At 39.1% G+C, this 13,523-nt stretch overlaps 1 protein-coding gene across 3 annotated transcripts in view; it reads left to right on the plus strand.

Annotated features, from left to right (window-relative positions):
* Window positions 1-1,075: 1,075 nt before the first annotated feature.
* Window positions 1,076-13,523, plus strand: part of MDM4 (MDM4 regulator of p53) — a 41,928-nt gene continuing 29,480 nt past the window's right edge. For all 3 annotated transcript variants that reach the window (XR_009505901.1, XR_009505902.1, XM_059940035.1), the window contains exon 1: window positions 1,076-1,189. The gene's annotated coding sequence lies outside the window, so the exon portion shown is untranslated. The remainder of the gene's footprint in view (window positions 1,190-13,523) is intronic.

A 13,523-nucleotide genomic window follows, 5' to 3' on the forward strand; every position in this document is an offset into this window, starting at 1 on the left:
GGAGCAACTGTGAAAAAAGAATTAATTCTTCAGCTCATTTACAGAACTCTGGATCTCCACCTAAGTCGGAGGTTATGCCAGAAATAGAGCAAGGTGCAATGTGCAAATTAAGAGAGGTCATTGCCCCATTTTATTTTGCATGGGTGTGTATCTGGTTCTGGGAGCCACATTTTAAATAGGACAAAGAGGTACTTGTTCAGAAGGGTGGCAAGGGGCCTTGAAGCCATGGCAAATAAATAGTTGAAGGTTCTGAGGGGATTTTCAGCCTGCAGAAAAACAAAAGAGAGGGTTAGAGATGGGACATGATAACTGTCTGCAAAAAAACCCAATAGTACTTATATTGGAAAGAATAAAGCCTTACTCTTCTCCAAACTGCAGAACTGAAACCAAGAGAAATGGCAAAATAACGTATTTCAGCCCAGAAATTCCTCTAACACCTAGAATCATCCTAAAATAAACGAAATGAGGTATTGGGGGGAGGTCATGCCAGTTGGCACTGGCAGAGGTTGAAGACAGCCTGCCTGAGAGGTTTGAAGGTACTTTTGTATTGGGAGAAAACAGGCTAGATGACCTGGTTGTGTGATCCAAATAAGCTCCACCTCATTGTCCTTTGCATCTCTCTTTTAGCATTTCTTGTAGTGATTCGTGTATATACTAGGCTTATTCTCACCCAATTAGCGACAACCCTAGGATGCTGCTTCTCCGCTCCAGCCACCTCTGGGGAGTAAGAATGAATAAGTTAACACTGAGAAACAGAGGGAGTGGCTTTTCAGCTTTCTGAAGAGTTGAAAAGGTGGCCTCTGATTATGCTTTTAGCTTTCTCCCCTCCCTGTTTTTTGATCTCCCAGGACATGTTTATGAATATCACAAGACCCTGCAATTTCCTCAAATGTTCTCTCTTGAAACCTCGCAACTCTTAGTGGTCCAGGTCCTGCGACTCTCTTTCCCCGCACTGGGTCTACTCTATGGTAGGGACGGCTCAGCCTTCTGGCTCTCTAGCCATCCAGTTGGCCCATCTATGGTTTCTGGAGGCCTCACCGGAAGCTCTTATGGGAGATGGGTTGGCGAGGCCGGAAGTTGCGCCCTCACTGCTCGCCGTTTCAAAATGCTGCTGGGGCCTTAGGGCCTGTGACTGACGCCCCCTCCCCCCCGGGCTCTGCGGGGGAGCGACTCATGGAGCGGCCGTAAGGTGTGGCTTTTGGGTTTAGTCGGCGGGGTGCCGGGAGGCCGGGGGTGGGAAGTGGAGAGTGGGGAGCGGGCGCGGCGCGGCCAGTTCTGCAGGCCCCGGAGCCGGGGTAGCCGGCGGGAGGAGCTAGAGGCGTGGGTGGCGGCGTGGGGACGGTCGCACAGGGCGGAAGAAGGGCTGGTGGGGGAAGGGTTATAAGATGAGAATCAGCAGAGGACAAAAATGGAGGTGGAGTGACGTGATGCAGGTCGGCCAACAGGTTACAAACCAAATCGAAATAGATTGACGATGCTTAATTGGACGCAAAATATGAGGATGACTGAGGCACTTTGGAGGAAAGGTGGTAAAGAGGGAGGCGGAGAGAGTGACATTGAGATGTCTTCAAGATTTTAAGGTAGTAATTTTCAGGGCTGCGGACCATCTGTCTCAGAGGCACTTGAGTGCTTGTTTGAAGAATGCTCATTTGGGGGCCACACCCAGACTTCCCCTAACAGAATCTCAGGAGCTGGGGCTCGGGAATATGTATTTTAATCAGCACATTTCCCAATTGATTCTTGTACACCCTCGAGTTTGAAAACCCCTGTTTTAAAGCGGCACCCGGAGAAAATGTTGCTTCTGTTTTCCTTCATCCGGGAAGATCTGTTAGTTACGAAGCTGCTCCATTCTTTGGGATGTTGGCACGAGGAACAAGTATCAAAGATAACTTGGTGGTACCTTTTGGTATTAAATTTTACTACATCTCAGTTTGGGTTTAGTCCCCTCCCTCCTCATACATTCCTGCTATGAAAAGTTAATTTAGTTAAGAAGTACTTATTTCGGAATATTTTGTTTCACAGTACGGTCAGGATCACAATTTTTTATTTTAAAGTTTTTTAAAACACTAAAATACTACTTGCCTGTTGTTAAAAAGAAAAATAAGCACACAGTACAGAAGTGTGTAAAGTTAACTGTCCATTAACGTGTCCCTAACCTGTCCCCTCCTCAAGCTAGCTACCCTTAACTGCTTGGTATTATGTCCTTCCTGACTTTTTCCACACATATTCGCATTTTTAAACAACAGTGGGGTCATTTTGTGTGTACTGTTCTGTACCTTTAGTTTTTCAAATAACATCAGGGACAGCTTTCCATAAAGTATACATATAATATTTTCTTTTAAGGGCTTGCGTAGTATTGAATTACAGGGTTGTACAAGAATTTCTTTAACCAGCTCCCCATTGATGGATTTTTAGGTTGTTTCCTAGCATATTGTTTGTTTTGCAAACTGCTGGAGCATACTCTTGCTACACACTTCACCTTTTTAGATGTGTAACAGACCTTGTGAGAACTAAAACAACATCTGAATGGTAGTTTCTTTTTTAAAAGAAGACAGTTGGTTTTATTACTTTTACATATTTAGTTGAAAGACAATCAGACTGGTGTTTAGTAGAGGTCCTTAGGGCTTTAAAGAATTGATAAGAATGATTAGTTCTGCTGACTTCTGACAAGAAGCTTTTATTTTAATTAGTCTTTAAATCACAGTTATCTTCAAAGGTAGAGATTTGAAGATGAGGTGTAGGAGTCTTTTGGACTAAATGTAGGGTAAAAACCACTCTTCTGTTATCATTGAGAGATGTATAAGACTGTTCCTGCTCTCTATGATTTCAGTCCACTAGGGGACACACATAAAAACATAAATATAATGTTGTGAGTGTTTTAATAGAGGTGCTCTGGTGTCATCAGCTTCCTTTGGGGAGTCAGAAAAGCCTTGACCAAGGAGGTAACTAGAATAGGATTTCCAAGATTACTAGTTTTTTCAAGATACAATAGATAAACACACGGAAATTTTGTCATTTCTTACACATTTGCTGTGTACCATTCCATAAGGTAATTAAAACCTAATGTTTTAATTTAATATTGTTTTTTCTATTTTCCCACCTTTTTAATGAAATATTTTAAAGTTTCACAGATGTGTCATTTTATTTACCTTTAACTATGTCAGGATGTAGCTCTTATCAGGTTAGGATTTTTTAAAAATTTACCACAGTGCCTTTCTACTACCGTTTACAGCTTCTTCTTTTTTTTTTTTAACATCTTTATTGGAGTATAATTGCTTTACAATGGTGTGTTAGTTTCTGCTTTATAACAAAGTGAATCAGTTGTGTACACAGCTTCTTAATAGTATCTAATACCTAGTACATAATTCAAAATTTCCTGATTGTTTAGGAAAAAATGACATTTTACAGATGGCTTGTTTGAATTAGGACTTGAACAAGGTCCACACATTGTATTAGGGTAGTGTTTTTTAAGTCTCTATAACAGTCTGTCCACTTCAACAATAATGCTGCACCCAAGACCCTGTAGAATTTCCTACATTCTGGATTTGGCTAATTGCCTGCTTTTAGTATTGTTTACTTATTCCTCCACCCTCCATTTTTTCCCCCTACAAAGACATATTAGTCAGATCTAGAAGCTTGATTAGATTTGGATTGGGGGTGGGGGGCCAAGAATACTTCATAGGAGGTACTGGGTGCTTCCTGTTGCTTCACATAGGAAGTACACGATGTGTGAATGTTGCTCTTTCTAGAGATAAATTTGGTCAGTGGGTCAAATGCTGTAAGCCTGCTCAATGTGTTTTTAAGTCCCCCCTTCCCCCAACCTTTCACTTATATGGTTTTAACACCTATTAATGATTGTTGAGGAGATGACATTTAACTGGAGACTGGAAGGTTTAGGATGAGTCAGTCTTGTACAGAACTGTGTTCAAAATGAAGGAACAATGTGTGCAGAGGCTCTGTTTGAGAAACTAAGAGATCAGTGTGGATGAGGTGCAGGGAGTGTGGGGAAGAGCAGTGTAAGTTGGAAAGACTGGCAAGGTGCTGAGGGCCTAGGCTCTTTATTTTTCGAACAGTAGCAAGCAGTGGAGCAGGGCCTGGAAGGGTAGGATTGTTTATTTTATTTTGGTTGTTTAATCCTTCTGGCTGTAGTGTGGAGTTTGGATTGAAATGGGGTTAGAGAGACAGTTAAGAGTCTATTGCAGTGACACAGGCAAGAAATAACATTTTTTGATTTGGGGAATTGGTGGTGAAGATAAAGAGAGGGCGTGGTTTTGAAAGATTTAGGAGTTAAAATCCATAAAGTTTGATGATGTGATAATGGGGGAAGAGGGAGAGATCAAGATGACTCTAACTTTCTGGTTTGAGAAACTGAATGTAAAAGGATAAGCTTTAGTCTTGGGCAAGTTATTTGACTTCTTTAAGCCTCAGTTTTCTGTATTAAGGAGAGACTAACAGTACCTAACCCTGTTGCACTCAAAACAGATTCCAGGTGGAAAAGGGACAAGATCTTGCTTTGGGTTCAGAGCCCATCAGCTGACTTCATTTCTCACATACATCTGAGAACAATTCCTTTCCTCATGATATTTTTCTCTCCTATTCTTTCCAGTGTTCTCCGATTTTAAAATCCTCCCACTGCTATTGCCATTCCCTCTCATCCCTCCTCTGCCTTGCAATCAAAAGTAATTTGTCCTGCTCTGAACTTCTATGGCTCTTAAATCAGTATCTTTTTAATGGCACAACACTTTCTACCAGATGTTAAACCCTTATTGAGGTTTAAATTCTTCAGAGCTGCCAAGCGGTCAAGTCTTGTTCCTACTAAGATGCTGAACTAGCATGACTGCTGACTCCTTTCTCTCAAATCATCCCTAGAGGGACTATAAAAGGAAAATACTGTGAAAAACAAATGGGTGATGTGGACTTTTTGAACTGCTTTGTGGGGTGGAGGTGGGGCTGGGGGGAGGGTGGGTCTTTGGCCTAGGACAGGAGTCAGCCAGGCATGACTGTAGGAGAATAAAACCATGGAAGAAGGGAACTATTGGAATACTGCTCTAGTTGCTCTCCTGCCTCATTACCTTGGAATTACCTTTTTCTACACTTGCTGTGACTCAACCCTAGTCCAGCTCTCCTTAAGAGTAAATCAGGGCATTACAGAAGCATATACTTGTGAGGAGGAGTTGAGAAAAAAAAACAAGCGATGACTGACTTTAGGCAGTCACTTCTCTGTCCCTTAACTTCTTAATTCTTAGGTCTCCCCAAATCCCTATCATAATGCTGTATCTCCCTGGGGAACAAAAGGTGAATCCTTGGTCTGAGCAGTGATTGTATGGGATGGATAGTGATTGTGGTTATCTGGTGCTTGGGATTTTCTACTTTAGTGTTCATTTCCTACCTTACTCCAGCTTACTGTGGCTGATTTTGGCTGGAATTTGTTCTTCTCCCTTATGCTTTGCCTATCAGAATAGCTGCTGTCCTCTAGGAAAAAATAACAGTGTTGAAGAGCACAGGTATTTAAAAAGAACAATATATAAGCTTCATTGGAACATAAATAATAGAATAGATGGATCCAGAGTTTAAAGTTAGGGCTTCCCTCATGGCTCAGTGGTTAAGAGTCTGCCTGCCAATGCAGGAGACACAGGTTCGAGCCCTGGTCCGGGAAGATCCCACATGCCGAGGAGCAGCTAAGCCCATGCGCCATGACTACTGAGCCTGTGTGCCACAACTACTGAGCCTGCGTGCTACAACTACTTAAGCCCGTACACCTAGAGCCCGTGCTCCGCAACAAGAGAAGCTACCACAATGAGTAGCCCTCGCTCTCTGCAACTAGAGAAAGCCTGCGCACAGCAATGAAGACCCAATGCAGCCAAAAATAAATAAATAAAATAAATAAATTTTTAAAAAAAGTTTAAAGTTAGACTGATAATCATTCTAGAAGAAGTAGGGATGATATTAGCAACTTGAAACAAGAATAAGCAGAGGCTGATAGAACCAAGCAGAAATAGTAGGCTTGAAAAATACAGTGGTTGAAATAAAGAACATCACATCAGATGGATGTAACAGAATGGATACGATTGAGTGAATTAGAATTCTAGATTGAGGAAATCTCCCAGAACAAAGGAGAAAAGGACAAAGAAAAAAAATATATAAATGAAAAGTTAAAAGATAAGGAGAATAGATGTAGAGGTACTCACATCTGAATAATAGGAATCTTAGAGAAATAAGAATGAAAAGGAGGAAGTATTGAAGAAATAATGGAAAAATAGTTCTCTTTTAGAATTAAAAAGGAAAAAGAAAGTCCCCAGATGGAAGGGTTTTTTAGAGTGCTAAAAATAAGAGGTCAGGAAAAACTCACTTCTGGACACATTATAGTGAAATTTAAGCGTATCACAGCAAAAGAAAATTGTAGGAGCCTCAGAGAGAAAGAACAGATCACACACAAAGGAGCAAAAATTGAATTGACATAAGAGTTTTGAACAACATCACTAAATGCAAGAAGACAAAAGAGTGTTTTTAGGGTTTTGTAGGGGAACTTAGAGCTTTATACCTAACCACATTTATTTAAATAGGAGGGGATGATACAGATATTTTCAGGCATATGAAGTATTGGAAGCCTTGCCACCTAAAGGCCCACATTGAAGACAGTTCTAGATGAAGTACTGAGAGATTCAAATCCAGAAAATGTTACAAGAGATATATGAAATAAAGGTAATCAGATATGTTGTTATCATTTATTGTTGTAAAGGCTAAGGCCAAAGGGGAAAAAAAAAGAGAGAAAAGGAAAATTCAAGAGAGAGAAAAAGATATCTACTCCAGAATTTAAAGTCCAAATGATATCGTGCTAAAGTTCATATCTTATTAGCAAGGAGACAGAGATACAATTTTAAGAAAGGTAAAAGGAAGAGTAAAAGGAAGAGTAGGACAAGCTGCAATGCTAAATTAAGATGGTAGAGACAGGGACTTCCCTGGTGGTCCAGTGGTTAAGACTCGGAGCTCCCAGTGCAGGGGCTGGGGTTCGATCCCTGGTCAGGGAACTAGATTCTGCATGCCACAACTGAAAGATCCCAAGTTCCACAACTAAGACCTGGTGCAGCCAAATAAATAAATAAATAGTAAAAAAAAAAAAAAAAAAAAGTGGGGGAGACTTCCCTGGTGGCACAGTGGTTAAGACTCCGTGCTCCCAATGCAGGGGGCCCAGGTTCCATCCCTGGTCAGGGAACTAGATCCCACACGCATGCCACAACTAAGAGTTTGCATGCCGCAACAAAGGAGCCCACGTGCTGCAACTACGGAGCTGGTGAGCCACAACTAAGGAACCCGCCCGGTGCAACCAAATAATAAGTAAATATTAAAAAAAAAAAAAAAAAGAAAGAAAGAAACTCTTTGGAAATTCCAAAACTTGTTCTTAAAAAAGAAAAGAAAAAGATGATAGAGACAGATTTATAGATATCAATTACAATAAATGGACTAAATTCACCAAAGATAAAAATAGACAAATTGGATTAAAAAACTCAAAATCCAGATATATGCTTTTTACGAGGGCACGCCAAAAGTTTAAGGGCATGCAAAAATTGAAATTAAAAGATTGGGGAAATACATACATGGAAATACTAACTAAAAGAAAGTTGGCATGACCATACTAATACAAGATAAAATATACTTTAAGACAGAATGTCTTAATTGGGATGGAAAGAAACACTACATAATTATAATCACTATATATTAATCACTCACCAAGAAGATATAGCAGTCTAAAGCGCGAATGCCTCTGATTAAAAATCCTTACAGCAGATGAAGTGAAATTGGTAGAACTACACTGGGATCAATGGAGAAATCCACCATCATGGTGGGAGATTTCATTACATCTCTTGATTAATTGTAGATCAAGCTGACAAATAGGCAGAAATAGAAAACTGTAAAAAACCAACAAGATTAACCTAATGAACATAGAGTTTTGCACGCATTTAGTATGGAATTGATCATCAACTAGACCATGGTGAAAGCTGTAACAATTTCAAAGATCAAGTTTTATGCAGAGGGTGATCTCTCCCACTGTGCTGCTAAATTAGTGGTTAATCACAAAAACATACATTTGAGAAATACAGTATGCATATGCATAGCTATATAATTCATGGATTAAATAAATTATGGAAATTTAAAAATACAGCTGAATGAGAATGAAGACTTTATATATCAAAACCTATGAGCTGAATAAAAAAGTAGTGCTGGGGTAGGAGGGGGAAGGAATTTTTAGCCTTAAATATTCAATTATAAAAGGAGTGAACTAAGTGTCTAATTTATAATAATCAGGAAATGAACAGAATAAATTTTTTAAAGTAGAAGAAGTAGTAAGATATGTTAAACAGTATCACGAATGGAAAGAAGGATGCAACTGTATACTAAATAAAGATTAAAAGAATACTATCAACTATATGCCAGCAATTTTGAAGACCTAGACAAAATGGAAGAAGAAAAAAGCTTGAATAATCTAATATTTATTAAGCTAAAGCAGCAATTAAAAATCTTCCCACAGGACTTCCCTGGTGGCACAGTGGTTAAGAATCTGCCTGCCAATGTAGGGGACACGGGTTTGAGCCCTGCTCCAGGAAGATCCCACATGCTACAGAGCAACTAAGCACTTGTGCCACAACTACTGAGCCTGTGCTCTAGAGCCCGTGAGCCACAACTACTGAAGCCCGTGCGCCTAGAGCCTGTGCTCTGCACCAAAGAGAAGCCACCACAATGAGAAGCCCGTGCACCATAACGAAGAGTAGCCCTTGCTCGCTGCAGCTAGAGAAAGACTGCACACAGCAGCGAAGACCTAACGTAGCCGTAAATAAATACATACATACATACATAAATCTTTCCACAAAGAAAGCACTGGGTTTTATAAGTTTTATAGGTGAGGTCAGAAATCTTTCAAAGACTAGAAGTCTCAATTTTGTTGTAGAATTTTTTTTTCGGGCAATAGACAAATAGGGACTAAACAATTTATTCTGTTAGGCCAGCTAACCCTGACATCCAAATGAGACAAAAACTTGACAGTGGAAAATAACAGACTTATTTCATTCACTAGTAGAGACTTTACAACCTAAACAAAATATTAACAAATCAAAACCAACAGTATGCAAAAAAGGATAATATCCAAAACCAAGTTGGATTGATCTCAGGTGTGCAAGGATTTCTATATTAGAAAATCCATAAATGAAATTCAAAATTTACCACATTAATAGATTAAAAAACCAAAAAAAATGATCGTTTTAATAGGTGCAGAAAAAGTATTTTCTAAATCCCTCTTCCATGATATAATCCTTTTTTTTTAAAATTTTATTTTCTTGAAGTATAGTTGATTTACAATGTTGTGTTAGTTTCAGGTGTACAACACAGTGATTCAGTTATATATATATTCTTTTTCAGATTCTTTTCCTTTACTGGTTATTACAAAATACTGAGTATAGTTCCCTGTGCTATACAGTGGGGCCTTGTTATCTATTTTGTATGTAGTAGTGTGTATGTCCATGATATATTCTTTTTTTTTTTAACCACATTAAAAAAAAATTTATTTGGTTGCACTGGGTCTTAGTTGCGGCAGGTGGGCTCCTTAGTTGTGTCATTCACACTCTTAGTTGCAGCATGTATATGGGATCTGGTTCCCTGACCAGGGATCAAACCCTGACCCCCCTGCATTGGGAACTTGGGGTTTTATCCACTGTGCCACGAGGGAGGTCCCCATGATATATTCTTTTTTTTTTTTTTTAATTTATTTATTTATGGCTGTGTTGGGTCTTCGTTTCTGTGCGAGGGCTTTCTCTAGTTGTGGCAAGCGGAGGCCACTCCTCATCGCGGTGCGCGGGCCTCTCACTATCGCGGCCTCTCTTGTTGTGGAGCACAGGTTCCAGACGCGCGGGCTCAGTAATTGTGGCTCACGGGCCCAGTTGCTCCGCAGCATGTGGGATCTTCCCAGGCCAGGGCTCGAACCCATGTCCCCTGCATTAGCAGGCAGATTCTCAACCACTGCGCCACCAGGGAAGCCCCCATGATATATTCTTAATGAGGAGCAAAAGGAACCCTTCCAAGATGATAAAGAATAGCTATAAGAAAAAAATAGAGAAAACATGTTATGTAGGGAAACATTAGAAGCACTCCCTTTAAAATCAGAGACAAAAATGCCTGATACTGTGTGTACTCAACATTGTTTTGACAGTCCTAAACAGTAATGTAAGACGAGTAGAAGAAATTAGAGGCACAAGAATTGGAAAGGAAGGAATAAAGTTTTATCTGCAGGTGATATGGTCATTTACATAGAAAACAGAAGGATCCACAGACAAATTACTAAAAATAATTATGTAAGTTTAGCAGGTGACTGGATATAAGATTATTGAAAGTCACTTGTATTTCTGTACGTATGCAAAAACCACTAAAAAACAATGAAAGAGAAGGCATCACAGTAGTATCTATATCAACTTTAGAAATCAGTCTAACACAAATGTGCTAGACCTCTAAAGGGAAAATTGTACAACTTTTCTAAGAGATATTAAATAAGATCTTAATAGAGGAATATGTCATGTTAATGAATTGAAAAACAGTTTGATCTATATATTAAATGTAATTTCATTCATAATCCCAAGAGGGATTTTCATGGAACTTGATGATGCTAAATTTTATATAGAAGAGTTAAGGACCCAAGAATAGCTGGTCACTTCTAAAAAGGAACGGGAGGGGAAGACTTGCACTGTGGGATAGCAAGACTCCTGATAAGATATAAGAATTAAGATAGTGTCAGGGGCTTCCCTGGTGGAGCAGTGGTTAAGAATCTGCCTGCCAATGCAGGGGACACAGGTTCAAGCCCTGGTCCGGGAAGATCCCACATGCTGCGGAGCAACTAAGCCCATGAGTCACAACTACTGAGCCTGCGCTTTAGAGCCCGCAAGCCACTACTACTGAAGCCCACACACCTAGAGCCTGTGCTCTGCAACAAGAGAAGCCACGGCAATGAGAAGCCTGTGCACCGCAACAAAGAGTAGCTCCAAAGAGTAGCCCCCGCTCGCTGCAACTAGAGAAAAGCCCGCGTGCAGCAACGAAGACCCAACACAGCCAAAAAAACTTTAAAAAATAAATTAAAAAAAAAAAGTGTCAAATTGTATAGACAGGAAGATCAAACCAGTGGACTAGAATAGAAAACTCATGAACACCCATGCATGTTGATACACAACAAAGGTGGCTGTCAATCAAGAAGGTCATGTTCAATAAACTGAGCTGGGAAAAAATGGCCATCCATATAGAAAAAGAATAAAACTGACCTCTAAAAAGAAAAAAGTCAACTCTAGACGGATTAAGGGTTTAAATGTCATAAACAAAAATTTTAAAGTTTTAGTAGACATCCCCCTCCCCCCCACACACAAATCTTAGTAGAAAGTCTAGGTGAAAATGAGACCTTGGAGAATAAAAGATTGTTTAAGCCAGGCAGAGGTCATTGACTAAAAAATAGAAGATTGATAAATATAAATTTTTAAAATTAAGCTTTTGCTCAAAAAGATTTTTCCACCTTCTAGAAAATAGAAAGGACATTAAAAATTGGGAGAAGATATTTGCAGGACATCCAATTGATAAAGGGTTAATATTAAAAATATATAAAGAACTATTACAAATCAGTAAGTATAACAAAATCAATTAGAAAAGTGTGTAAATGACAAGAACACATTTCATAGAAGAGGAAACACATATGGCTGATAAGCATGTAAAGAGATAGCATCATTAGTGATCAGGGAACTGTAGACCAAGCCCATACCTATTTGATTGGGAAAAATTAAAAAGTCTTAGGACATCAGATGTTGGAAAGGAGGTAGATTCACAGGGTATCTTATACATTGCTGATAGGATTATAAATTGGTGCAAACACTTTGAGGACAGTTTGGTGTCAGATCCTAAAGTTGAATATTCATATATGCTATAACCCAGCAATCTGTCTTGTAGATATGCCCACGAGATACTTTTTGGCACATGTAGAAGAACGTTAATAGCACTAATGATAGTGAAAGCCTAGAAACAACTCAAATGTCCATCACACACTGGAAATATACAGCAAAGTAAATAAAGAATAAAATATGCTATGACATGGATGAACATTGAAAACATTATGCTAAATGAAATAAGCCAGACACAAGGACAAATATTGTATGATTTCATTTATATGAGGTACCTAGAATGGGCATATTAATAGAGACAGAAAGTAGGGTAGTGGTTACCAGGGTCTGGGGAGAGGGGATAGTGAGTTATTGTTTTATGAGTACAGAGTTTCAGTTTGCGGTGATGAAAAAGTTCTGGAGGTAGATAGTGGTGATGGTGTACAACATTGTGAATGTACTTCATGTCACTGAATTGTAAATTTAAAAATGGTAATGGGGTAGGGAAGGGAAGGACTGGGAGTTTGGGATTAGCAGATGCAAATTATTATATATAGGATGGATAAACAACAAGGTCCTACTGTATAGCACAGGGAACTGTATTCAATATCCTGTGATAAACCATAATGGAAAAGAATATGAAAAAGAATTTATATATGTATAACCGAGTCACTTTGCTGTACAGCAGAAATTAAACACAACATTGTAAATCAACTATTCTTCAATAAAATTTTAAAAAATGGTAAATTTTATGTTATATGAAGGAACTCAAGTGACATAAAAGTAGGAATTTATTTTAGTGAAACAAAAATTCCTAAAATTACATATAACATACTTCCTTTTTTGTGAGTTAAAAGCAGCTAAAATGAAAATATGTACTTTTTAGGATTCCATTTTGGTGCAGTAAAGTGCATAAAAAGGAAGGGAAGAAAATCAAAACAGAATTCAGGATGATTGTTGGGAGGAGGCAGGGGAGTGGGAGGGGGAATCTTATGGGTAAATATAGACTGTTGCCAGAGTCCTAGTTTGTGGATGTTTATTGCATTATTAAGAAAACTCAAGTAAAAGTGGGCCATGTGTGGATGAACAATGAGAGTATGTATTGAAGGAAAGAATTGTGATTAATTCTGTGTACTTGAAGTCTAATGGGAAAAAAATATTGCTAAGTGGGGACTTCAGAGCTGTTCTGAGTTTAAAATCTTGACTTCAGCAGTTTACTAATTGTGTGATCTTGGGCAAATAATGTCCCTGTGCTTCTCTTGCTTCATTTATAAAGTAAGGATAATAATAGTGCCTACATCATAGGATTATTTAAGTATTAAACGGATTAATATATGTGTTGGTACAGATTAAGCTCTATATAAGTCTTTGCCATTTATTTCTTATGATGCTATGTGCTGAGTTCTGTGGGATGAACATCCCATTCTATGCATTGTTTCTGGTGGTCTCACTTGTAGTTTGTCATGTAGCTGGAGTTAGGTGTCACCTGAGGCTGGAATGTCCCAAGATGTGTGATGCTTTGGAGGGTATGGTTGGAAAGCTGAGCTCAGCTGGATGACTGAACCTCTCCACGTGGCCTTTCTGTGTGGTCTCCAGTAGAGTAGCCAGTTGGGAGATGTGGTTCAT

The sequence above is a fragment of the Balaenoptera ricei genome, chromosome 1, assembly GCF_028023285.1.
Source record: "Balaenoptera ricei isolate mBalRic1 chromosome 1, mBalRic1.hap2, whole genome shotgun sequence".
Lineage (NCBI taxonomy): Eukaryota > Metazoa > Chordata > Mammalia > Artiodactyla > Balaenopteridae > Balaenoptera > Balaenoptera ricei.